Below are 26,152 nucleotides of genomic sequence, written 5' to 3'. Positions count from 1 at the left end.
AAAGTATCAAGTTTCGTCGGGTTTTTTTTCCGCTTTATATTCGGATGTATGTGACACTGTAATACACAACATGCAAACGTGTGTGTGTGTGTGTGTGTGTGTGTGTGTGTGTGTGTGTGTGTCTATGTGTGTGTCTGTGTGTCACAGAACTCTACCGAGTTCTGTGGTGTGTGAGTGTGTGTGTGTGCGCGAGGGAGAGGGAAGAACCAAAATTTGGAACGTCTTCACTCTCTACTTTTGTTCCCTTTCTCCCCTCTTGCTCTACATGTGCGAGTATCAAAGCTCAATTCCCAATTGGGGCATGGTCTTGCCTCAATCTTCTCTAGATATTTGTGGAGCGGTGGTATTGGATATCACATGTTGTACTATGTCCAATGCTGAATCGCGGTGCTCGTGTGCGTAGTTGGTGCACGAGCAAGTATGATACACGATCTTATTCGAATGTGCAGGCGTTGGACCAGATGCAGCTGACATCTAAGTACCTGAACTAGATTTCTAGAACTTGAACAATATAATAAATAAACTGCATAAGAGTGTATTATGTTGTTAGAAAATCAATTCGGATAATCCGTTTGTTCCAATGCCGTGTATGTGATTTTATCTCATCTTTTTATCTTTTTTAAGTGTTAAAGGGTGTGTACAGTTCTGGTCGAGGTGAAGATTTAGCTTTTAACGTTTTGCGGGATATTCAGAAACCACTCTATGAGATGTCAAAGAGCATGCAGTTCTAAGGGGTATCAAAAGTTTATTCGATGAAAATCGGTTTTGAAATGGCTGAGATATCCAAAAACAAGGTGAAACAAAGAGATCCTTATAAAGTTGTGGTATGTCGCCTTTTATTATTAGCACTTTTTTGGATATCTCAGCCATTTGAAAACCAATTTTCATCAAATAAACGTTGAATCCTTCTTAAAATTACATGCTCTTTCATATTTCATAAGAGGCTTTTCATTATCTCACTTTGGAATGATCAAAACATGAATACCTACCTCAACCAGTACTGTACAGTCCCTTTAATATCATGTTTTGACGGGTGTATTTGATAATTTCCAACATTGTTCTTCGGAGAGCGAAATTAATGATGTTCAGACTTGTAGTAAGTTATTTTGATAGAAGAGCAAAAAGAAAGCGTCAAAAACGCAGTTAATTTCCGAGTGAATTTGTAAAATATCTTAAAGGTATAAAACAGCTCAAAAAGGAAAATGTTATAGTCTGTGCTCGGTTCGATGTCGACTTTGAAACAATCTTTTCTGAATAGACTCCCTCTAAACAAAGCTCAGAGAATGATTATGATTCACAGTCTTCTGAAGATAAATATGAATTCACATTGTACTTCTTTTTTTTTGTAGCACTCTGTATAATCCATTCTCTCATTGAATAGATTATGAAGATCAGAAGCTGGATAAAACATGTGTTGATTTGGATTTGGAATATCTTGTTTTGAGAATTGTCACCACAGAGGTATTTTTAAGGACAACTCTGAAAAAAAAAATTGATCTAAAAAACTCTAAAACATTTACAAGCGCAACAATGAAAATTCACCAAAATCGAATTATAAATCAGGAAGTTATGAAATGTTAAAGATTAGTTAGTTTGTTTGTTTGTATGTTTTTTTTTTTTTTTTGGGGGGGGAAGGGCAGAACAGTTGTGTTTAATCTTTAACTTGCTGACTAGATTTTAACTTAACCAGAATTGTCCTTTGACAACACAGAAATATGTATCAGTGGCACTGGATCAACCATGTCAACTGACATATTGCTTGCATTACAATGATGGACTTATGCACCTTATGTTGGCTTTATGGTATTATAATACATAAGTCACTTGAATGCGTAAGCGATCTCAGTGCATGCTGCTTTCGCATGGCGAGGATTACAATCTTGTTTGAGTGGGTGGCGGACGATCGCATTTTATGATGAAGCTTTGTCGTGCAAGCAGCTTTGGTAGAAGCGCCACCATTTCTATCACACACTGGCGCCACGCTAATACTTTTATGCCAATTTGATTGGCCGTCGGAGTGGTAGGCAGGCATATTGGGTGCAATTAATTATTCATTATTAAACGTAAAATGGGTTCTCCATTTTCTTCTCGCACAGTCTCCTCAGCCGACCCCCCCCCCTCCTACTCTTTGTTTCCAAAGCGACAGGTGATTTTTGTTGCGGCTGGTATTATCGTAGCGTATTGTAGGGTAATCAATGCATCTCAAGCTATTTAATGTAGAATGGTGCAAATCGATCGTTGTGTTGTACCCAACATATTCATTCACATTTGACCTAATCTATGTTGGTTTTTATTATTTTTTTTTCAGGTTATGTTCTCGTTGTCAAGGTAACGTCTAATGGACAAGAATTGACGCAAATATTGGAATACCAACCGGTGGCTGGCGGATGTAGCAGGTAAACCGTTTACATCTTTGTTCCCTGATGAATTCCGAAATTCTGCATGCAAAGCTAAAGTCAATGTTTCATTTTCCGACCGCTTTCACGCCAATTTCGTCGTCTTCTTTGTAAAGCATATTGATATCAATGTCTTGTCCATCCTGTTGTACTTGCAGTTCGTAATGCCTGTCCCATTTTTTTTTTAAATTCCGGTTAGAGATATAAATTTAACTTTGAGTCATGGCTAAAACACAAATGGCAAGATGTGTGATTATGCAATAGCCAAGACTGTAAATTAAAAAAAAAAATCCCCAGACTTGAAGCAAGGCTTGTCACACAAGTATTTGTCCTGCATACAAACGTCAAGCTTCGTTTTATTGCGATGCGTGTACGCCGTCGAGAGCGTCTGACTTGTATCGTAAAAATATCTTGGCCCTAGTGAAATGGGAGAAGCCTCAAGAGCCGACCTGGCGTGTTCGAAAAACTATTGAAACTTTACTCTGGAAATACAACTACACACGTACACCTCGTCATCATCTCTCACATCGCGTGCGAGTCAAACGTGTATAATGTGGCGCTTGGATAACCACGCTTCCCGGAATTATTATGAGGAATAATTTCCTACTTGACGCATTATTTCTTCCTTATCAGCCTTTTCACATTAGAAACTTTATTGAAGATGCTGATGATATTTAGAGGTAGAATTTCCTTCGCGGACATAAATGCATCGAAATTATGATTTTTTTTTTCTAACTGCAGACGATATTTGATTTAAAGTTATGATAATATATATAGTTGTACTGGTTAATCATATGATTACGTTCACACAATGTCGTACGGCTATAGTTCCAAAACTTCCAACATGAAGGCAAATTCTGTGCATTTCATACCAGACCCGTCCGCAGAGAGAGAACGCATGCAGACAGAACGCTAAGCGCTTTCGAAGCAATGGTCTGTGTTGAATTTGTAGTTTGTTAGCGACCGGATGCATGCCACCTTTTGCTTAAAATACCCTTTCCCCCTATCGAGAAACCAATTTTCTCTCTATCTAAAAGGGATGAACATCATGTCACGCTCACATAATACTCACGTTTACGCGGATGAATTCAAGGGTAAAATGGCGTATCGGTCTACATGAAAGAGAGAAAGTGTGTAATGATTGTATACTCCGCCCCTCTCTAATGAGGCCTTAAATCAAACCCTGTCCGAGCTGGCGTCGGCCGCTCTCGACTTCTTCACTCCAAAAGAATCTCTGCCTGACGTCGGTCGATTTTGATGTAATACGTTCTTCTTCGTTTGCTTTTTGTGGTGTTTTTTTTTTCCACTGAGAGAAAGCTATCGTTAATGATTTGTTAAGAGAGAGACATTAGAGGGGGCTTTGATTTTCTGAGAACTTTAGCGAAGTGTCCTATTATCCTCATGCGATGGGCTTTCAACATTAGTCAGATATGGCCTGCCCTGTCAATGTGTGTGTGTGGGGGGGGGGGGGGGGGGGGGTGTTTGTGTGTGTGTGTGTGTGTGTGTGTGTGTATGTAAACTACATATCTATACTCCCAGAATAAATTGATATTTGATATCCGCGCCATGCCCAAATGCTATGGCGGATTATGAGCATATATATATTTATAAGCTTTTTTTTTAGCGAAATATTTCCTTCACATAATTATCACCGCAGTCTAATGTATACCTCAAAGCCCCACTGTATCCTATACTATAATACTCGAAGTTGTTGTTGTTGTCGCGGCCTTATGTATTTCCTGTTTTATTTCGGCGTTGCTGGTTTCTCTATCTCCTCCCGAGCCGTCGGCTCCGGGCAGCTGCGACCGGTGCCGTCGGCCGCAGGAGAGTATCCTACATCGAATGGCGTGGGTTTCGTCCCCTCTCCGCCTCCGTGTCGACGTCGAGGACGAAAAAGAAAAATTAATTAGCTACATGCATAATGCATTTTTGTGCGTGACGAAAGAGCCGAGCGTTTCAATATTCACGAAACCTGCGCTGGCCTCCTGCTTTCTCGATCTTCCATCTTTTAGCTTGCAGAGACACTGGGAAATACTAAAGATGATGGTGCAGCGAAATCTCTGACATCTTCCGGCGGACGCGCACGCACACACACAATGTACCTCGCAGAACTCTACACACTCTACACTGTGTGTATAGTTCTGTGATGTACCTTTGCCTCCGCCTGTTACGTGTACTGAATGTATTGACGATGGTTACACGAATCTGTGTGTGCGTCATGATATGGACTGCAAGGGCATTTACGTACAGTTCGCCATTATTGGCGTCCCCAAATGAAAACAACGAACGTTGTTATGTAATTGTATTTTGCACAACTGCAGAATACTATATGCAGCTCAGGTACGTCATTTAGTTTGCTCGCCGTTTGCTCTCAAGTCCGATGTCATTGTACGCAGACTGTTTAACAGTTTAGGACGCGGCTAAATATATTTGCCGATCGCACCCTTCCATATCAGATTACACGCGCAGCTGTGTCCATTCGTTTACTGCAGAGCTGCTGTAATCATACATATTCATAAGATGAGCGGACGTAGAGGAAAACCTCGCTTTGCCGACCGCCTATTTTTAAAATTGCAAGTGGAAATAGAATGTGTGGTTCTATGGTCTATCAAACCAAGTTTTGGTGACAAAAAAAAAGAGGGAGCAAATGAAGACGAATGCAGTGATGTATATATTCTTCTTTCTTCCATAACATGGGAAAAATATTAAAGAAAAAAAATACGAGGTCGTGAGACCCTACTCCCACGGGTGCCTATTAAACCTGATGACTATGATCTCCCCCTCCCCAAATAATAACAATGATAATAATAATAATAATAATAATAATAATGATAATAATAATAATAGCAATAATAAGGATACTGATAATAATAATATAATAATAACTATAATAGGAGCAATAATTGTAGGCCTAATATTGATTATGATAATGTACAGTCTGAAGCAGATGTAGTTCTATATGATATATCAAGCCAAGTTTTGGTGATTAAAAACAAAAAGGAGGGAGCAAAATTATGAAGACGAAAATATCTTATTTTTCTCTCATAACGTGGGGAAAAGAAACATGAAAAAAAAAACCACAAAACAAACCGAGGCCTTGAGACCAGCCGTGGATTCCCGCGGGTGCCCGCGTGGATGCAAGAGCAGGGGGTAATCAAAGTCATAGTGTTAATATCTTCCCGTTTCGACGGGAACAACCTGTGGGCAGAACTTTCCGGGAATCTCATTTGCGTTTTTGGTAATTTTTCCCTGAATGTTTTTGTTTTTTGCCCTGCGGAGGTGGAAATGTGTGTGTGCGTGAGGGGGGAGTGGTGAGGGGCAACAAGACAACTGTTGGACTTCAACGGGTGCAAATAACCCCTCGAAACTCAAGTTCTATAATAAAAGCATGGTTAGTGGCGGGAATGATCCCTACCAATGGACCGGATCGCCGGGCATATACTACAAAAATGTGGGTGGTCATTTAGAAGACAGCACAATTAACGAAAGAATGAGAAGACTTTTCTTTTTATTTCTTCAATAAAAATGTGCAAAATTGTATTATGAGAAAAAAAATAAATCCCCTCAGACCCGTGGATTTCCACGGGTGCTGCTAGTATGTTAATAATTCACAACAATATTCGGAGCTGATTTACTCAGACTTCTCTTTGGATGTAGAATAACGCCTTGTTCTTTTTTAGTAGCATAACGATTAATACCTAAATCGTTAACACCCAACACTTTAATGAGAACAATTGGCTTATACGATCAGGGGACGGTGACTTTATGGCAGAAAAAGGATAAAATCCAAGTATGTCAGCTCGTCATTTTCTTTGCTAGACCCATAATTACTTTAAACTCAGATATGGATGACATTCTAGGTGGATAATCTGTAGCGGAGCTGACAACCTTGAAGCATGCATAATGTAAGATGATTTTCCTTGAACACACACAAACATACACATAATGCACATACGCACAAGCACACACAGACACAAGTCATACACAGACATACACAGACACATAATACATGCACAAAAAGACAGTTCTGACAAGGGATATAGAGTTGTTTGATAAATATGTAAATCATGACATTTTGTGTAATCAGCAGAGTATTCACGGCAATAGCTATCTAGGGAAACACTCATTCCTTTTGGCGTGGGGGGGGGGGGGTTAACTTCTTTATTTCATCCCTGTCAATATATGGAATTATCCAAGCTTTTTATGCCGTCTTCATTTTAAGTCATCCAAACGAAGTCTTCAGACGTGTTGTATACTCTACATGAACGAATTACTTCACTAACCATGATAACGCAATGCCATCTGCGGAAAAGTGGCGTTGAGTACTTTTAGAGTTCACTCTCGTATCTGTTGACTTAGATGAGTCACAAACATGGATTCTCGTAAAGCGAAATCTGCTGAGATGTCACAACAGTACCAAATTTCGCCCGATGATCTATCAGTCGTTAATGTAATAGCCGTGATCTCACTGCGAGAGTGTTTGCACGGAATAGATTTTTTTTTTTTTTTTTTGTCCTCAATTTGAGGGACTTTATTCAAATCAATTATTCAGAATCATGCATAAGTCAATACAAGCATAAGACAATTGTAGTCATAGTTCAATTTACATCAAATGAAAATTCTGTATATAACGGATTTTATCATCGATTTCTCGAATACTTCTTTTCTTAGAGATATCATTGCAATATAACAGAAACTCATATTTGAATTCTTTTACAATAAAGGATACAGTAAATCGCTGATTTCTGTATTCTTCCATGAGATATACCTTATAAATTGCATATTCCATGAAATTGATTATTGCGTTGGTAAAGAAATAATCTTTCTCACAAATTTCATACCCAATTACTATGATTTTCTCATCTATGATAATGTTTTTTCTTGAACATTCAAAAATAAGGTCACTGATCCTTGCCCAGATGTTTCTTATTCTCGGACAATATAACAAATTGTGCATTAATGATTCATTTTCATTACAGAATTTGCACTGTGCATTTGTGGTAATTTTCCATTTCAATAGATTATCCTTAAAAGGTACAATATTGTTTATCACTTTGAAATTAAACTGTTTTATCTTGTTGAGTTTCACTTTCAACAGTTTAAAAGCAAATACTGACTCCCAATCAAATGTATAAGGCAGGTCGAGTTTACGTTGCCAAATGATGATCATATTTGGCTCTGAAACCTTCTTTTCTTTTAAACTGGTATAATACATTTTAGCTTTTTTGCTAAGGATATCAGAAACATTACTTCTTGACACTTCAAACATCTGTTGACTATCCATTTCATGTTCAATTTTTTGATTACGTAGTTTATGCAACCAAAAATGAGGGAAGGCGTGTTTCAATTTTTGATACTGAAAAGAAACAAGTAAATTATCAGTCTGCAGATTATTATTAACTTGGGTTTGATCAACCCAAGATCCATTTACTATTACATCAGACACTACATTTATACCATTACTACTCCAATTTTGAAAATAAAGCATTTCTTTTCCAAATTTAATATTACTGTTAAGCCATAAAAATTCCTCGCCAATATCTCTAACTCGCAACAGATCCACATATCGTATTTCTGCCCAATAGATCAATAGATCTCTATAAAATGATGGGATCTTATATTTCTTACATAAACAAAACATATCTTTTATGGAACAATTTATCACAAAACATGTGGGAGGTGTTGCAACTTTTTGCAGCCAGAAGCTAGCAATATTTTTCCAGGGGCGCGGATGATTATCGATAAGTTTGGACAACCATGACAATCTGAGTGCTTTTATTTTTGACTCAATGTCTACCATATCAAGACCCCCAGCTTTTGGATTATTAATTAGTACACTTCTCTTCACTTTTTCTCTTTTAGAATTCCAAAGGAATGCAAACAAAATCTTATTAATATCAATTATACAGCTTGGAGGAATCGTAAACACTGTTGCTACATAAATTATTTGCGAAATTAATAACGACTTAATGATTGTTATCTTACCATAATATGTTAAATTTCTCATTTTCCACATATTGATTATGCGTTTCATTTTTTCAATCTTCCTGGACCAATTCAAATATTCAAAATTTTCACCATGAATATTCAAAAACACTCCAAGATACTTGACCGGTTCCTCAGACCATTGTAAACCATCAATACAGTCATCACAGTTTCCATTTAAACATATAACTTGTGTTTTTATATAATTCAATTTTGGACCAGCATATGCACCAAACGCTTCAATTTCTTTCATCGCTTCATTTCCCGATTGGATAGAATCAACAAAAAGCGTTGTATCGTCCGCCAATTGAGATATTTTGATTTCTTTTAAATTTGACTGCTCACATTGAGGAATACATATACCTTTGATGTTATCATTATTTCGTACCTTCATTGCAAGTACTTCAACAACTAAAAGGAACAGCAATGCAGAAAGAGGACAGCCCTGGCGAACCCCTTTAGTAATTGGAAACGTTCTGGACAACCAACCATTGTTCAAAACCTTACAATCTGCATTCTTGTAAATAGCTCTGATCCACTGAATAAACGATTTTCCGAAATTATACCGTTTCAAAACTTCAAACAGAAAATCATGATCGACATTATCAAAAGCTTTCTTAAAATCAAGAAAAATAAAAATACTCGGTAAGTTTGTCTGTGAACAAAGGTCTAATAAATCCTGTACAAGTCTTATATTTTCTACAGCTGATCTTTTCTTAATAAAACCCATTTGATCAAAAGAAATTAGTTTCGGAATTACATTTTGTAAACGTTTCGCTAACGTCCTTGTAGCTATTTTATAATCAATATTCAACAAAGATATCGGGCGCCAATTATCAAGTTTTCGTTTATCATCCTTCTTAAACAACAATGTTAATATAGAGTGTCTTTGGCTATCAGATAATGTACCATTTCTATACCCTGTATTCAGGCTGTCTAACAATAAATCTTTGATATAATCCCAAAAAATCTTATAAAATTCAGCACTTAAGCCATCACTGCCGGGGGATTTGTTATTTTCCATCGACATCAAGGCTTCAAAGCATTCTTTTTCTGTAAGGATTCCCTCACAACTTAAACTGTCATTCTCTTCCAAAGTAACAAAATTCAAATTTTGCAGATATTCACAAGAATTATGTAACTTGTCTGAGTGGTATAATTTGCTGTAATATAAATAAATCTCTTCTAAAATACATTTCTCATCAACAATAACTTTGTCTTTCTTCAAAACAGCAGTAATCTCCTTTCTCTTTGCATTCTGCGTTTCTAACCTCAGAAAATATTTCGTTGATTTTTCTCCTTCTTCAATCCATTTCTCTCTGGATCGAACAAAAATACCTTTACATTTATTTCTATATATTTTTTCTAATTTCATTTTAATTCTTCTTAGTTCTTGTATATTTATCTCTGTAGGGTCTTCATCAACTTTTTTTTCAATCATATTCAAATCTTGTTGAAGTTTAACTAAATACTGATTTCTTATTTTTTGCTTATATTTTGCATATTTTTGCGAAAATTCCCTTATCTTAATCTTACACATCTCCCATTTCAGTTGCGAATCAAAATTTTGATATTCAAAACGCATCTTACCAATCATATTTATTATACGTTCCCTATACAGTTTATCTAACAATAAAGAATTATTCAATTTCCAATAACCTCTTCCCCGTGTAGTGTCACAAATCTTAATTTTCAATGAAATGGCGTTATGATCACAACGAACAGATGGTCTGATATCAGTATTCTGAACAACACATCGTAAAGATGACGAAATAAGCCAATAATCTAATCTTGAAAACAGACCGAGCGATAATTGACGCCATGTAAATTGTTTCTTAATTGGATGAACCAATCGCCAAATATCTATCAAATCCAGTATTTTAATAAATTTTAGAAACCATTTTTTGGGTTTATACGGATGGGATATACCTTGCGTATCTAACTGTCCATGTTGAACACAATTCCAATCCCCACCAAATATCAGTTTATTTTTCGAAATATCTAAAACATTAACCCAGGAAGTTAAACCTTTGTAAAATATGTCTTTATCAGACGTTTTCGTTGGTGAATACACATTGATAATACAATATTCATCTTTCTCTGCAAAAAGTTTAAGAGCCAAAGCTCTGCCATCGCCTTTCGCAACAACTGATATAATATCTACCGAAAGTTTGGAATTAATCAAAATTGCCACACCTTTCGAATGGTTTGTACCATTATCAAAGTAACAGGCACCTTTCCACTCTGATTTTATTACGTTTTCCATATCTTTCGTCCAAAAAGTCTCTTGCAACAGTATAATGTCAGCTTTTTGATTAATCATCCAAAGAAATATTTCTTTTCTCTTCTCTCTGTTTCTTAATCCTCTCACATTAAGAGATATAATATGAATCAGATTCTCACCAGTGAACATTTAACGTTGATATTTCACGTGTTTTGTCCTCCTGTGACAAACTACGCTGACAATTACAAACTACGTCATGCATCGAGAACTCCCTGCGTGATATGTGTTCCGTGCATAAAACGCGCTGATTTTTAGTGAACATGTGAAAGCCAATAGCTGTGGCAAAAACATCCATACACAAATAGCCAGATCCTTCACCTACTGCGTGAGGGGTGATGCAAAATAGGAATGTATGTGCACCTGATCCATACCGAGTTAAATCACTTCCTTGCGGAATGCGTGTGTAGCTAAGCAACGCTACATAAAAGACGTCAACAATGTAATGCTCCGTTTTTCCGCAGTATTCATGTTGATTATAAGTAAGTGGTATCGGTATGCTATGATCAACACTAGTTCTTACTGTTATAATATTCTCGAGATATACAAAAAATGATTTGTTTTCTCCTCGATATAAGTCCGTTAAAATATTAACCATGATTTTGTATACAAAAGTAGGCATTTCAAATTGACGTATTGCAAGAAACTGTACTATTTGACCACAATCAATATTATGGCGACATGTTTGTTCATTCCTTTTTCTCACTTGGGTTATCTTTTCCACTGATTTTACTTCACCTGTTGACATAACACTCACATTGTTTTTCTTTTCCAGTGATTTAATTTCCTTTGGTTGCGTTTCTATTTCTGTCATCAAAATCACTTTCTTTTCCATTCCATTGGTATTATTTCACTTGGTTTTTGTTTCATCATTGAATTCATTTTCTCTCTTCTCGCTTCTTACGTTTCCTTTTCTTGGCGCCTTTATCTTGTTTAGGGGGGGTTGGTGTTTCTGGAGACAGGGGAGATGGGGTAGCTTCGTCGCTGTCGCTCCCTGTGGATGTTGCATCGTTATCTCCCGAGTCTTCTACATCGCTTTCTTTTGCCTGTGTTTGGTTACTTTCCTGTTGGGTGGTCTGCTTCGCATGACGAAGAAACTCTGAGATGTCGACTTGTCGTGGTCTTCTCGTCTCTCGAGTTGCCTCCTTGTCGACTGCCCTCCTGGTATGCTTAGAGATCGCACCTGTGGATGGATTGGCTGGAGCCGATGAGTCGTCACGCATGGTGTCAGATGTGGCTGCCTGATCGATGGACGATGAGCTGCGAGGTGTGTTCTCACTGTCACGGTCACGGATCCCGGCAGAAGCACTTTGATGCGCGTTACGTAACTCCTCAGTGATCGGCATGGGACAGGTGCTACTCATATGGCCTGATTTCAGACATGTTCTGCATTTCACTGGATTCTGGCATTGAGGTGCTGAATGACCGTCTGCAAGACACTTTGAACATTTTGAAGTTGACTGTGGTTGACCGATGTGAAAAAGCTTGGCGTGAAACATGTTGCCAAAAGACAGTTCTGACAAGGGATATAGAGTTGTTTGATAAATATGTAAATCATGACATTTTGTGTAATCAGCAGAGTATTCACGGCAATAGCTATCTAGGGAAACACTCATTCCTTTTGGCGTGGGGGGGGGGGGTTAACTTCTTTATTTCATCCCTGTCAATATATGGAATTATCCAAGCTTTTTATGCCGTCTTCATTTTAAGTCATCCAAACGAAGTCTTCAGACGTGTTGTATACTCTACATGAACGAATTACTTCACTAACCATGATAACGCAATGCCATCTGCGGAAAAGTGGCGTTGAGTACTTTTAGAGTTCACTCTCGTATCTGTTGACTTAGATGAGTCACAAACATGGATTCTCGTAAAGCGAAATCTGCTGAGATGTCACAACAGTACCAAATTTCGCCCGATGATCTATCAGTCGTTAATGTAATAGCCGTGATCTCACTGCGAGAGTGTTTGCACGGAATAGATAATTTGAGCGTGAATTTACATTCGCGCGCGCGTGTGTGCGGGTGTGGTGTGGTGTACGTGCGCGCGTGTTTGCTTTCCACTTCCCTCCACCACTGATACCATTACCCGCGACGGCGCCAAAAATGCACCTATTAAAAAAAGTTATTGGTGCTTCGAATGCGAGGAACTCCTCTTGTGTGCATGTCTGGCAGTGGTGCCCTTGGCGCCATTTATCATAACTGAATCACTCACGTCGAAGAAAGCGTGTCACAATGTTTCTCTTAAAGGGTCAATTACGGTTGATGTCACATTGTCTTTGGCAGACGATGATAAAGGATGGAATGCACTTTTTGTGTGATACTGTTCGAAATTTCGAAGCATGATGGATGAAGGGTTACGAGTTTGTTTCAGCTTTTGTGGCAAAACAGTTTGATAGGGAAAGATGGAGTAAACGGTGGATATCACTACTCACTCAATGTGTTTGACTATAAGGGTGTTTTTTTAATCAATATGTTGAGAATAAAAAGAAAATACGATTACACACAAACACACGCACACATTGGGAGAAAAAAAAAACATGGTACTGCTAAGAAGTTTCCTATTAAATTGATTTACTCTCCTGATGCAAAATATTGTGAATTGCCCGGTTTTGTTCCAGTAATTGGATTCCTGTAATTATTTCAGCTGATCGCACCCGCGCGTTTTAGAGCTATGTACGTACATTGAACTTTAATCTGATAGGATCATATCTGAAGGTACTTGTGACCTGTGGCTCAATGCAGCTTTAAAAGAAAACCTAAGGACGAGCGGGTCATCCGTCTGTCTGGTGTCTGTAGAGGATGTTGGTTCTGATGGGATATCCCCCTCCCCCCCCCCCCCCCGCCCCTGCATCCTTCCCGTTATTTCAGCGTGTTTTCTTGATGAGCAAATGAAAATAGCTATAACGTGCTCTACCGGGTCAGGTCCCGAAACTTGAAGCTAAGCAAACGTTACGTGCTGTCACTATTGTTCCCGTCAAAGCTTTGTAGCCATCGAGTTTACTTGTACTATAACCTGTTCAAACGATAACAACGTGGCGCCTGATCTGGATGATCTCCTCTGAAGGCATTTATCAGTTTTGATGTAAAGGTTATGACAATAATCAAGTTTAGTGTGTCGCTCCACAAAGTATTTTAAGCGCGTCAGGCTGAGTAAACCATGAATGTCATACAGAGCATACGTACATTCACACTAAGAAATCAGGGTTCAATTTGGGGTTGAATTTGACCCAATGCACCCTTGCGTGGACTAGGGTTGAATATTTAACTTCTATGGGTGCTATTTACTCCGAATGGGGTTCACCTTTGAGAAAGTTTAATTTTTGAACGTCTCCAAATAGAAGAGTTAGTCTGCTACAAAAACCTAGATCATAGTGTTGCGTTCAAACATGTTATGATTTGTAATGCAGTATCAGTAGTGATTTGAATTGTGGATGATGTTCATCTTTAAGATTGCAAATCAATCAATATAAAGATGTTTGTTGGTGTTTGATAAAATGAAATAGCATTTTTTGTTCGTGCCAGTTTCATAAACAGTACGTGAGCAAAGACTAACACGCCAATCCCGGAAATTAACCAATCACTCACATCAGAGAAGACGATCGAGGCATACAGCGAGCTAGCTACTGTACAGTATGTGTATACGTGTCACAAAGCACAGCGTCGCGACAGTTCACTTCCATTTCGTTCTAGAACTCCCGTGCAATTGCATTGAAGCGGGGCTTTTTCGTTGCAAGACTTGCTGATTTATACAAGACTAAGGTGAGTAAATGATCACTTTGTGAATCATGACATATTTGGGTTACTTCTGTACGGCTAGATCCTTCAATTCTTCGGTAATAGGCCTAATTTCAATCGTTTGTCGTGCCGTTCTTTGTTACCACGTTCACGCGTGTATTAATACACTGTACATGCAAAATCATATGACCTATAAATGGGAAGTAATACGGGCCTCTTTACGGTTACTACTGCTTGCTACTGCCATTTAGCAGAGTTACCAAGTCTCACGCATTCTGAGTGAGACTATCGACAAGAAATAAGGCAAAACAGTTTGCATTGTTTAATTTAATGGTAGTTTAATGTATAGTGATTTGTGATACTGTTTCGTCTTCTATTGCATGTGCTTATATGAGACAGTCTACAGAGTCAGTAGGCTATTAACTGCTGCGACCTGCCCGAACTCGAAGCGTTCGGGCTCCCACAGTGTACAACTGTGTATGGGACTAAGACTCGATCGCGCACTGTCACTAGTCATATCTGCATGCCCCTGATACAGTCTGCATGATAAGCTGTGTGAGAGTCGCGGTCGGCGGTGACACACATGATACGGATACCGGTGATTGAAACACTGAATGAGAGAATGTGCATCAAACTGTACTAAGGCAGAGGAGGTACAGCTAGTAATCATCAGTGTGAAAGAAATTCCTTCTTACTTGGGTTTGGTTGCACAGTGCCGCAGTCAGTACCAAGTACCACAGTAGTGCAGACTGAGTATAGTAAAATCCTATACTGGTATAATAAAGTTTCTTGTACGGTATATAGTGGCCGACTAGCTAGACTAAAAGGTTTAGCTGTGTCAGTGTGGCAAGGGTGTGAAGCTGATGATACCGGTACTGATTATCCAAAAAAAAAAAAAAAAAAAGAAAGATATTTCAAGTAGGGTAGATCTACAGTGTACATGTATAAACTTTATGGCCCAAACTTTATATCTATGGACATGGTGAACAACAGTCGATCATAATTATACTGATTTCGAAGTGAAAATACAAGTTGCCAGCAGCGTTGTACGTCATGTAGCAGACTAGTACATTGTATTAAGTGTGAGCAATCTATATAATAGCCTATTGACATCACCATGCGCTGTGCAGACATCATGCATCTACATATTAAACTGGTGGGTGGTGGTAAATTTGAGGTTATAATTGGTACCCGTACCGGTACAACAAATGTACGCTACTCAGACCCTTATGCTTTGTATCGCATTGACGGCACTGTTACCTGCAGATTTGTTATAGGGCCTACTGCACATGAACAGTTCAATATAAATTCAAATTTCTGTGTTAGGGTACCATTGCAAGTTTCTTTCTTTTTCCCCTTTCTTTCTTTCTTTCTTCAGGTCAAAGGTGTTTGAAGCATCCTTGTCCTTACAGCAAATGAAGGATGTTGTTTGTTTCATTATGGACTATGCTGCGCTGAACTGCATCCTACTCCCTGGGAGTATTCTCGGTATGAAACCTGATGTCAAAGCTTCTTCTCTACTTGTGACACCAAGGCAAAGGTGAGTTTTCTCTGCAGGCCAGGAAAATGCACTTTTGCTCCCTTTGATATAAAAACTGTTTTCTTATGAATGTTGCAAATGCAGCATTAATTATCTGTAAGAGTTGCAAAGATCGAATGGTTAATCTTGTAAGATTAATTGCAGTATGCCATGCAGAGTCTTTGTATCACTGTTGGCGGAAGGTTTTCAAAAGAGGGGGGGGGGGCACTTCCTAGTTTCATGAGCTAACAAGCAAAAAAAAAAAAGGTCTTAAATGCAACTTCTGGTGACACTTCCAGGTTTCAACTTACAAGCAAAAAAAAAGCAAAACAAAACAAAAAAGTATTCAGCGCAAAAACAGATCCTTATGGTGCTCACACTTCCAGGTTTTTATCTACATTTATTTCTTTCTAGTGCCACTTACACACTTTCGGGTAAAGAAAGTTGGGGGAGGGGGATGGGGACCTGAAGTGGGGACAATTATAATGTTTTCCTTTGTATTGTGCCGAAAAATTCGGGGCCCGAGTCCCCCTGGTTCCTGTGGCCATGTATATAGCATCCAATTCTTTCTTGCACAGCTCTACATTACTGTTGTTTTTTAGTTGGATTATCAAAGATGACATACAGCTGTACCATGTATTCGGTTTACTTTTGTACATGTGCTTAATATATTTAACGCAGGAATCGCAACACTACAACGCCAAGGAAGAAAGAAACCTTGCCAACATTTCGCAAAGTCCGGAAAAGTCTGCTGCCATATGTCGCTGCCACCTAACCTGCAACTGACCTGTACTGGATCTGCCAAAGAACAATACTGTGAGTTGATCACGAGACTGCTGTGTCTCATTTTTTTTTTTTTGCATTGTATGTTCAGATGTATTATTTATGGAACTCTTTAATGCATCAGTCTTTATACATACACACAGTGCACTCCTGTTCTGATAAATAACGTTACAACAAAATTGAAATTGAGGCCATAATGTTATTGGCTCTACATTTGTTGCTTTATTGTTTACTTGTTTGGTTGCAACAAAACTTTGATAAAACGAAAGAAAACTGTAGGCCCTGAGGACCTCATTATAACAGGAGTCCAGTGTATACTGGGCCAAATACGCTGTACCGAATTGCTGATGCAGTCACTGCATCAACATAAAAGGAGGATGATCCTGGACAAGACGTATTTGTCCCAGTACTAGTATACGACTGGACTGGTCATCTCTCTTCTCTCAATCAACAGTTGTTCCCAGTTCAAGGTTAATCTGCATTTTTGCATTGAATGTGAAAACTCGGTACATGATCAGTATGACCTTTTTCATGGAGAGGGTTGATGGCCCTCACAAGTAATTTTGACTTCACCTGTTCTTCATTGGCATATATTTCATCCAGATGGCAGAGCATTTTCAAATTTTCAGTGTAGAGTGTATGGTCTATTAAAGTTCTAGAATTATATTGTACATGTAGTATAGCATTGTTTTGAGATTGTTACCCTACAATCAAATTTAAGCTTAAGAGGGTGTGTAGAGTGTGTTGTACTTGTGATTTGTCAGGAAAGTGCAACCCATAGAAATTTTCAATTTGGTGTTTTCCTTCCTCCCAGAAATTAATCTTCTCAATAAATGTATGATATATTGTACATTTTTGCATCACTATACAGAGGAGAGTGTAACACTTTTGTTGTTGTTGTTGTTTTCCCCCAGGTATTCTGCATGACTGAGGCACCTTCTTCAGCTGTCTTCGTGGAATGAATCGCTACAACTTCACTCAGTTCTACAGATGCATCCATGATGAAACCTTTGTCCGGGGCAATCAACTACAGTCTGAAACAGTCTTCATAAAATCAGTGTAGTATACTGGCAGGTAATATTCTATCGTGAAGAACACTTCATCGAATGATTTTAAAGAAATCACTGTAGAGTTACAACCCTGTGGCTACTTGTATCGTGATGAGTTGATACTTATATCTGCTTTGCATTGTGTATCATCCTCTGCCTAAATGACTAAAACACTAAAAAAATGTATTGTTTTGTATGCTGACACTTTGTACAGTACTATCATCCTCGAGGTTGTTATAGAAATTCTTGCAGCTAGAGTAGTTTGGTTTTCTTGTCATTCTTGCTTATGGATATAAGCTGCATTTTGATGTTTTGGGTGGAAGATGAATTTTAGCCTTGAGCCAGCACTGAGAATTACACTGTAGTACAGTGGTATCATTCAAGCTTTCTGTATAAAGCTGTACAATTCCTGTACCTTCCTGTTTTATGCCTCTCCTATCCTGCCTATGCTATCCTACTATTATCTCTGAGTGTTCCTCTCTCTTCTATCATATCTCGTACAATGTGATTCTAGTTTCAAATGCCATCCCTATATCGATGGAATAGACATATCCCCATACTTTGGGTTAATTGGATGCTGTTATAGGAAGGAGGGGGGGTCCTTTTTCCTTTTTTGCTTGTCACAATTTGCATGTGTGTGTGTATTAGTGGTGTTGATTATTTATTTTATTGCAGTTTCAGCAAACTTGGTATCCTTCTTTTCCTTCTGTTATGTAACAGGTGAGGATACTAACCTTTACAATTATAGTATGTAAACATTAGCCATGTAAAGATGTGTTCACGGAAATCCTACCAATATTTGTGTACTGTGCTTTGATTACTTGTTAATGATCCTTCTTTTTTGAAGGTCTCTAGATATTAATCTTTAATTTATGAAGTATTTTCATTCATTTGCATATACATGTAGCTGGAAAGTATTGTGGCCATTTTGTTTCCTTCTATGCATGTGGAAACTAACCATGAAGGTTTTGTAATGTACATGTATACCTTTTATTCAACTGTTTTATTTTTTTACCTGAATTCACTGTGTTGTAACTGCTTGCAAATGCAACATCTGGAATTAACAGCTCTGCTTTCTTTAGATGATAAAAGTGTACTTTTTGCACAATGCACATGGATTGCAAATGTTTCATTTTTTTTTTCTACTGGGAGAGATTTTTATGTTTATTTTTTGTCATAAAGAAATTCTTATAGGGAATTGAAATGATGTAATGATAATATAATGACAGATGTTTGATACATTTTTTTTTTTCATCAGGGAATATTGTTTTCCCTTATTTACAAAATTTAAATATACATTGTATTCCATTACTATATGAGTATATGCTATGTACATGTATTGTATTTAACTTTCTTAATTGTACATGTATTACATTATAATGCAAAAACTTGATTTGACTTAATTCTTTGTTTTGAATGATGAAAACCTAGCCTATGAAATTAATACATGTGCATTTTTGTGTGAATGCAGAAATGCATCCATCTTGACAAATGAAAGTGACAAGTTTGTATGTACCAAATGATGAACTGTACTTAGATAATGTACGAACATGGGGAATTTCTCTTTATTTGATTTTCCTCGTTTTTTATCATCCCAAGACTTTATTAAACAAACATGAAATGTAATCATCTGTGATGCAGATATGTTTTAATTTCTCTGTGCAAAGTGTGTGCCAAACATGAAGCATGAGCAGCATGTACAATGAATTGGTGGTGGCATTGTTAAGGAGTATGTGTTGGCATTGCTAAGGAGTATGTGTTTGATTGAACAACTCTGAACACTGTGCTGTACTTTAGGCTTGAACATCTCCATTATTTCAGCAGGATATATAATATATATACATATTGTATGTAATATTGTATATAATATATATATATATATATATATATATATATACTATTTAATACATGCATGTATTCAAAATTGAACCCTTTGCGGTGCATCTACGCTCCCTGGTTTTTATTTTTCCTCCTTAATGGGTTACATATATACTTTATATATATATATAGTATATATAAAGTACATATATATGTAACCCATTTTGATATCTGAAAAGTTCAAGAATTAACCCTTTTGGGTGGAAGAATGAACCTTTTTACAACCTTGAGGTTGAACAATGTATCCTTCAGAGGTTCAATTTTTAACCTGCCTGGGTGCAAAAAATAAACCTTGAGGTTCAGTTTTGAACTCAGAGGGTTCATTTTTATGATTTTCAATTTTCAAATTTCAATTTTTCAATTTTGAACCCCATAAAAAATAAACCTTGAGGTTCAGTTTTGAATTCAGAGGGTTCATTTTTATGGGGTTCAAAATTGAACCCTAGACAGGGGTTCAAATTTTGAGGGAAAAGGGGTGCTGCTATTGCATCACGCCTAGAGGTTCAATTTTGAACCCTGATTTCTTAGTGTGTTGTATACGTCGTCCATAATTCGTACCCACCGTATACCGGGGTAACAAAATAATGCTGTTTTGATTTTTTTTCTCATGTAACACAATTCCAGCTGTCACACACATAGGGATGATGTGCAGCAGTCATTGTGCAATGAAGTCTCTACAGAGTATAATATTATTTTCGATTTTCACATATATTTTTCTGTAAAAACTATAATAACAAGTAGGTGCCTAAACACGGACTAGTGCGAATCTAACCTTTGAGTGACTGGAAGCTCCCCCCCCCCCCCCCATTAAAACAAGTTCAAAATCTTTAAACTATAGTACTACTTATTTTTTCTTGCCTGGAGAAAGGTTGCCTTGTTCCTGAGTTCTTCGTTCGAGGATGACTAAATCACGGGTGTTTGCTCCTCCAAACAAGGCTTTGTTCGCCTCCCCGTAATCGCCCCCAATAACGCGGGTAAACATTGTCATCGATTCGAGAAGGCTTGAGTGAAAGTCATACATCTCCGTCGGCTGGTTTCCGGGCCCCGGTAGTATCCCCCCAAGTTTGCTCAGCGATACTCTAGCTGCAACGGCAAGAACATGTCTTATTAACGGCAGCATCAATCACAGCCGAGGGTTCCGTAACGATGTCCGTGGCGTTGAATAGACCGGACCGTGGACGCAGCCACGCACATATTGAGGTGGGGGGCGTCATAGGAGGAATGATGAATGAAACACCCACATTTCTGTCTACTTAAACACACAAACACGAAAAAGCTGGAATAAGTCAAGAGCATGATACATCGATAGTTGGCAGAGAAAAAAGTAATTTAGCGTCATCGATATGAACCCATGAAGCAGCTAATGCAGTGATTAGCATTTCAAACAATATATAACGCTTTTTTTTTTTACCACTAACGGTGCAATATTGCCCGTTCATTTATAGTGACCAGCGCTGATTATAATGACACTACCGATGTCTCAGTTTAAAAATATGGTATGTGCGAGATATATACGTCCTGTAACATTGACCATAAAGTAGGGCCTACTTAACTATTGGAAACATAAAAGAATTTAAACGTTTACATCTACTTCGACACCGCACATTCCAGTGCTGTGATATAATTTATCAAAACGATTTTTTTTTTGTACAATTCAGGCAGTCAATTTTCCAGTCCAGACAATTTGCTCTAAACCATCGCCACTTCGGCATTTATACCGACTGTGACAGACATTCATAACCCCTGTCCTCGAACACATTATCGTCTCTGCACCCCGCGTGTCTTCCAATAAAATCCCCTATCAAGACTGTCACCACGCGTTTAACCAGGGAGATGGGACTTTCTCCCTGGTCTGCTGGTAACACACTGAAAGTGACGGGTTATTGCACTCCTATAAGGAGTACCGTGGTTGAAGTGGAAAGTGCTCTGAACTATAAGGTCCGAGATTCCGAGTTCCAGCGATTTCTGCCCATTGCATACGATCCTCCACAAAAGGTGTCGACCACGGTGTTTCCCCCTGTTTTGTAATGGGGTATGTCATTTAAACATGCAAACGCTCACACACAAACACACACACGCACTTACACATTATCCACAATGATGCTTGCGAGACTAGCCACACTCTATCCCTGTCTAAAAGAATAATAGTTCCAATCTAGACGGGTTTTTTTTTTAATCGTGTGCAGTATTTTCTTACGTCCGAAAATCATTCCAGATACTTATACTAAGGCAGAACATTACAAGAGTAATAGTACCCTGTACAAATGTCAATATACGAGCGAAGCGATGGTGAAATCAGAATGAGTATTACTTAAACACTTCGATTTTTTATTTGTTTGTTTGTTTGTTTGTTTGTTTTTAATGGATGGATCATGGCATCATCCATCGAAGATAAACCGATGTTACTAGAACGGATGATCACTGAGTGAGGAGAGAGAACCAGGACGCAAAATATGATCGAACTCCTTTCATTTCCAGCCCCCCCCCCCCCCCCCCCCCCCCCCCCCCCCGCCTAAACACTATTACAAGTCTGGTACTTGTAATGACGAGTTTCTGACAATATCTCAAACAATAAGATCACGATAACAGCTCCGAAACTTCACAAAAAAGCAACATTCATTAGCGAAATGTCATCGATTTAGATCACAGGTGTCCTTTCGCGTTGACTTTTCTATCAAGGAACCGAGGTGTCCAGGCTTACTGTCTGTCACTTCTTTTATACCCGTAAGTGACATTTGAATAATGAATAGAAACTGTCGTATTTTAGCCAACCTGTTTGATATCTTGCACACCTGACATCTTAAGAGCCATTTCATCTCTGCCTAATTTGTCATTCATATACGCCCGGCGGGGACATCATTCTGAAGGCCGCCCCCAGAAACATTCGCGAATTGGGACTAATCAGGCGGCCCATAGTTTGCGCTGAAAAGGTGTGTTATGAGGGCTCAGTAGAGGATAAACTCAGCTGATCGATAAAAACCACAGTTCAGGGCCTAAGTGGGGAGAAGTCAGGAGCTTTTTAGTGCACCTCCTAACGATACGTCAGCGAGAATGGATCGATTAATGCGTAGAGATCAGCGTATGTGTGTGTGTGTGTATGTGGAGTGTGTGTGCGATGTGTGGATTTGTGTGTAGAGTTTTGTGAATGTGAGTGCGCGTTGCCTATACAGTGTGTCCGCGAAGCTATTCAATGAGTCTCGTCTGCAACAATGAAATCTGCAGATGTTTTTTTTTTCTGTCTCCCTTTTTCCCTCCTTCCTCCGAATGCTTTTCATTCGTGAGCTTCTGCCTCGACGCACTGAAAAACAAGGGCAAGACCCCGTGACAGAAAACTTGTGGAGTGTTCAACGACGGGGTAATCTTTAACACCTAGTGAGGGAAGTGTAGCGCGAAGAGAGGCGAACTGCGTGCGTTTCTCTATGGTCGCACACCGTGATCAGAAGTAGATGCAAGCATCCGATTTAGCCACAGACAGTGTTTGTCATGGTGTAACATAACGGTGTTAAACCCTGGTGGGGATTCTTCTGGTTGACTGCTGGACTCTGTTGTTGTGCACGCTTGTACACGGTCTAGTGTCCACTACACCGGTCACTCTTTCATAGAGTGGACATTGTAACAGCCCCCTCCTCGTAGGAGGGTAATTTGTGAGGATTCACCAACAAATCCCGTTATTCAAAGCGTGCTGAATATTGGCATCATCTCTCGAATGGATTTAAACCATAACAACTGCGGAGGGGAATATAATCGAGTTATATACCAGCACGTTTGGCGACACATACTGCCAATCAATAGCAATTACGCCCTCGGGTAAGTATTAGTTATATCGTAATGTTGTGCTACTGCCGTTATAGCATCTTTTAACGTTGATTACCCTGTGTTTAATAGTATAAATACATTGTTGATTAATTTCGCCTATTCATTATAGCAGAGTTGGCACGTTTCCAGTCGCTGTTTTACGCGTGAAAACAGACCGCACAATAGATAAGTGTGTTCATCAGTGGTAACTTCATCTGGCTGCCATAAAAATAATGTGTTCTGCGAGAGACTGATTCGTGTTGACTGACAATCACATTACACACTTGCAAAGAAATCTTGACGATATACGAATCGTACTGCAATGATTGGTGTGATCTCGTAGATTTAGAGCAACCACTCAAATTCGATTAATTTAACCATGGGCTATACAACATCAGTAATTTCTTGGTAGGCTTGTATTTTCAACCTTAATGGGATGCAATGCTCCTATAGATCCATCGAAAGTGAGATCATTTATTTGTTGCCAGTTACGGTAGAGATATTCAATATATCAAAAGTCGAGGACCTCCCCGTTTCCCTTGCTCGCTACAAGCCAAGTTGGATGGTGAGAAGGAAGAGGAATTTCTCCACATAGTATAGTACGTGGGTGTTCATTCTCTAATTGGGGATCAAATCAGACGTGGTTCGCACCGGACTCAGCAGGATCCCGTGTTAAACATCTCACATCGATATGAACTGAGCTTCTGTCACCTTATTCTCATTTCAAGACGCCAATATTTCGTGTCATATAACAGTCTTGGACATCATATAAGCCAGTTCGGAGATAGCTCATGGATGTGCATATGGGTATAGATTACCTTTTTTTTCTTCTCGGTTGGTTCGGCACTTCATTCGAGTCAAAGCGACGTATAATGCATCAGCTTGCCCAACATAGCAATTTATGGAACTTGTCTTCAAACGAAGAATGAACCTGCAGATGAGGTGACCAGAATGTTTTGTTAATCAACATTTGGGGAAGCATCCATTTCACTGTGTTGTATTGCATGCATTCACAAACCTTTTTCTGTTAACACTGCCAAACACCAGGCTTGGCGTAAACTGGATGTACTGGCAGGCACCATTCATAAGGAATAGATGAATAATCATTACATCACAGATGCTTATATCAGTGAATTATAAACCAACCTGTCTCTCAGTACTTCATGCCCTTTAAGTGCTCATAAGTAATGCGCAAGTTGGAACCCCTACCCCGAACTGGCTTTTTGCTACGTATGATTATTGCACATGTCATGGCAACAACTTGACCCTGAAATATCAGCTGCGAAGATGTCAATTATTTATAACGTATAGCAGCTGTAATTGAGTCTTCGGATAATTTCTCGTCTCTACCTGAAAAAGCACTGTAGAATATAAGTCATCATTTTGTGGCTATTTCCATTGCAGTGCAGCCAACAACCGGCATCACCTCTACCAATATGATATCCACTATGATAAGCCATTTCTCCTCATGCCCGTGACTCTAAATTCACTAATTATTATTTTTTAAATAACATTCATGTTCTGATACGTCGGTTCACTACAAGTTTGACACAACTAAAATAATTTCGACATTCTCTCTCTGCTCTCTATGTCAGTTGGATTGAATCTGTGTCTGTCATGTCTTTTTCTCTGTCATCTATATATCTATCTATTTGTCCCATCTCTCTCAAGTCTCTCCTTTCATTTATCTCCATAATATCTAGCTCTATATATCTCCTGTGTATCTAACTATCTGTCTGTGTGTGTGTCTGTCTGTCTGTATATAGGCCTATACACATGATTTCACATTAGCAGTGGCCCGGGGGCAGACCACCGCTCTCTTTGTATATCTGTCTCTTTTCTCTATCCATCCATCTTTATATTACATCGATATATTACTGTCTGTCTGTCACTCCATCTTTGTCTTTCGCTATTCATATCTCTGCTTAGCTCTTTTTTGTGTATGTGTATGAGTGTCTCCTTGTAGCAAGGCTACAAACTTGTGTGTCTCCAGCCCCTCTTCGACGAGACGAGTGTTGGGTGTAATGGGCGTCATGCTGATCTCTGTCAAAGTTTGTCAGCGGTCGCTTCGTCCTCTCGAAGAATGACTCTATAGTTATTTGGAAAGAAAAGGGGAAAAACAGCAAATAAAGTTTATAGCACAATGTATTTGTCGGAAAAAACAATTTTATAATTGGTTCCTGGAACTGCCACCTCTTGGAACGTTCGTGTTTGCTGCGGTCCAAGCCTGACATGTAGATGCAACAAATTGTAAAGTCTTGGCTTGGTAGTTTCGTAAGTTAAGGACAAAGGCTCTGATGGAGTCCATAGAAACCCAGACCTATCTCATGCTGCCTGTAGCATTGACGTTCGGCTTAGACTCGATGTTGGCTTCCGGAGTTGTAAGTACATAAAGCTCCTCCAGCATTTTTTTCCCGCCAGAACATCAGGATATAGCAGGCAGCTTTACCCGAACAGGGCAGACGATGCATAGTGGGATGTGAAACGAAAAAGCAGTGCGTGAATGATGCAGTACCGTGTATTTTGCTGTAAGCACGTGCTATTTTTTATGATAATGATATGATTCTGAAGCGGGAAGATCTTACGGCTAGACGCTACTGATGAAAAGTTGTTTACTATCGAAATGAAACGTTATTCTGGCGTTATATTGCCTTGGTTTTTCCTATTGTGCGTACTTCACGGATAACAGCATTGATTTAACCTTCTACGTCGGAGGTCTCTCTTTCACT

At 38.7% G+C, this 26,152-nt stretch overlaps 1 protein-coding gene across 1 annotated transcript in view; it reads left to right on the top strand.

Moving 5' to 3' along the window:
* Nucleotides 1-2,306: 2,306 nt before the first annotated feature.
* The window catches only part of LOC139743389 (uncharacterized), a 52,408-nt gene continuing 28,562 nt past the window's right edge, over nt 2,307-26,152 (top strand). Inside the window, exon 1 of the mRNA XM_071653874.1 lies at nt 2,307-2,396. The gene's annotated coding sequence lies outside the window, so the exon portion shown is untranslated. The remainder of the gene's footprint in view (nt 2,397-26,152) is intronic.

The sequence above is a fragment of the Diadema antillarum genome, unplaced genomic scaffold (assembly GCF_040938485.1).
Source record: "Diadema antillarum isolate AM-2024a unplaced genomic scaffold, OU_Dant_1.0 seq00001076_RagTag, whole genome shotgun sequence".
NCBI lineage: Eukaryota > Metazoa > Echinodermata > Echinoidea > Diadematoida > Diadematidae > Diadema > Diadema antillarum.
This window is presented reverse-complemented; position numbering and strand designations above follow the sequence as displayed.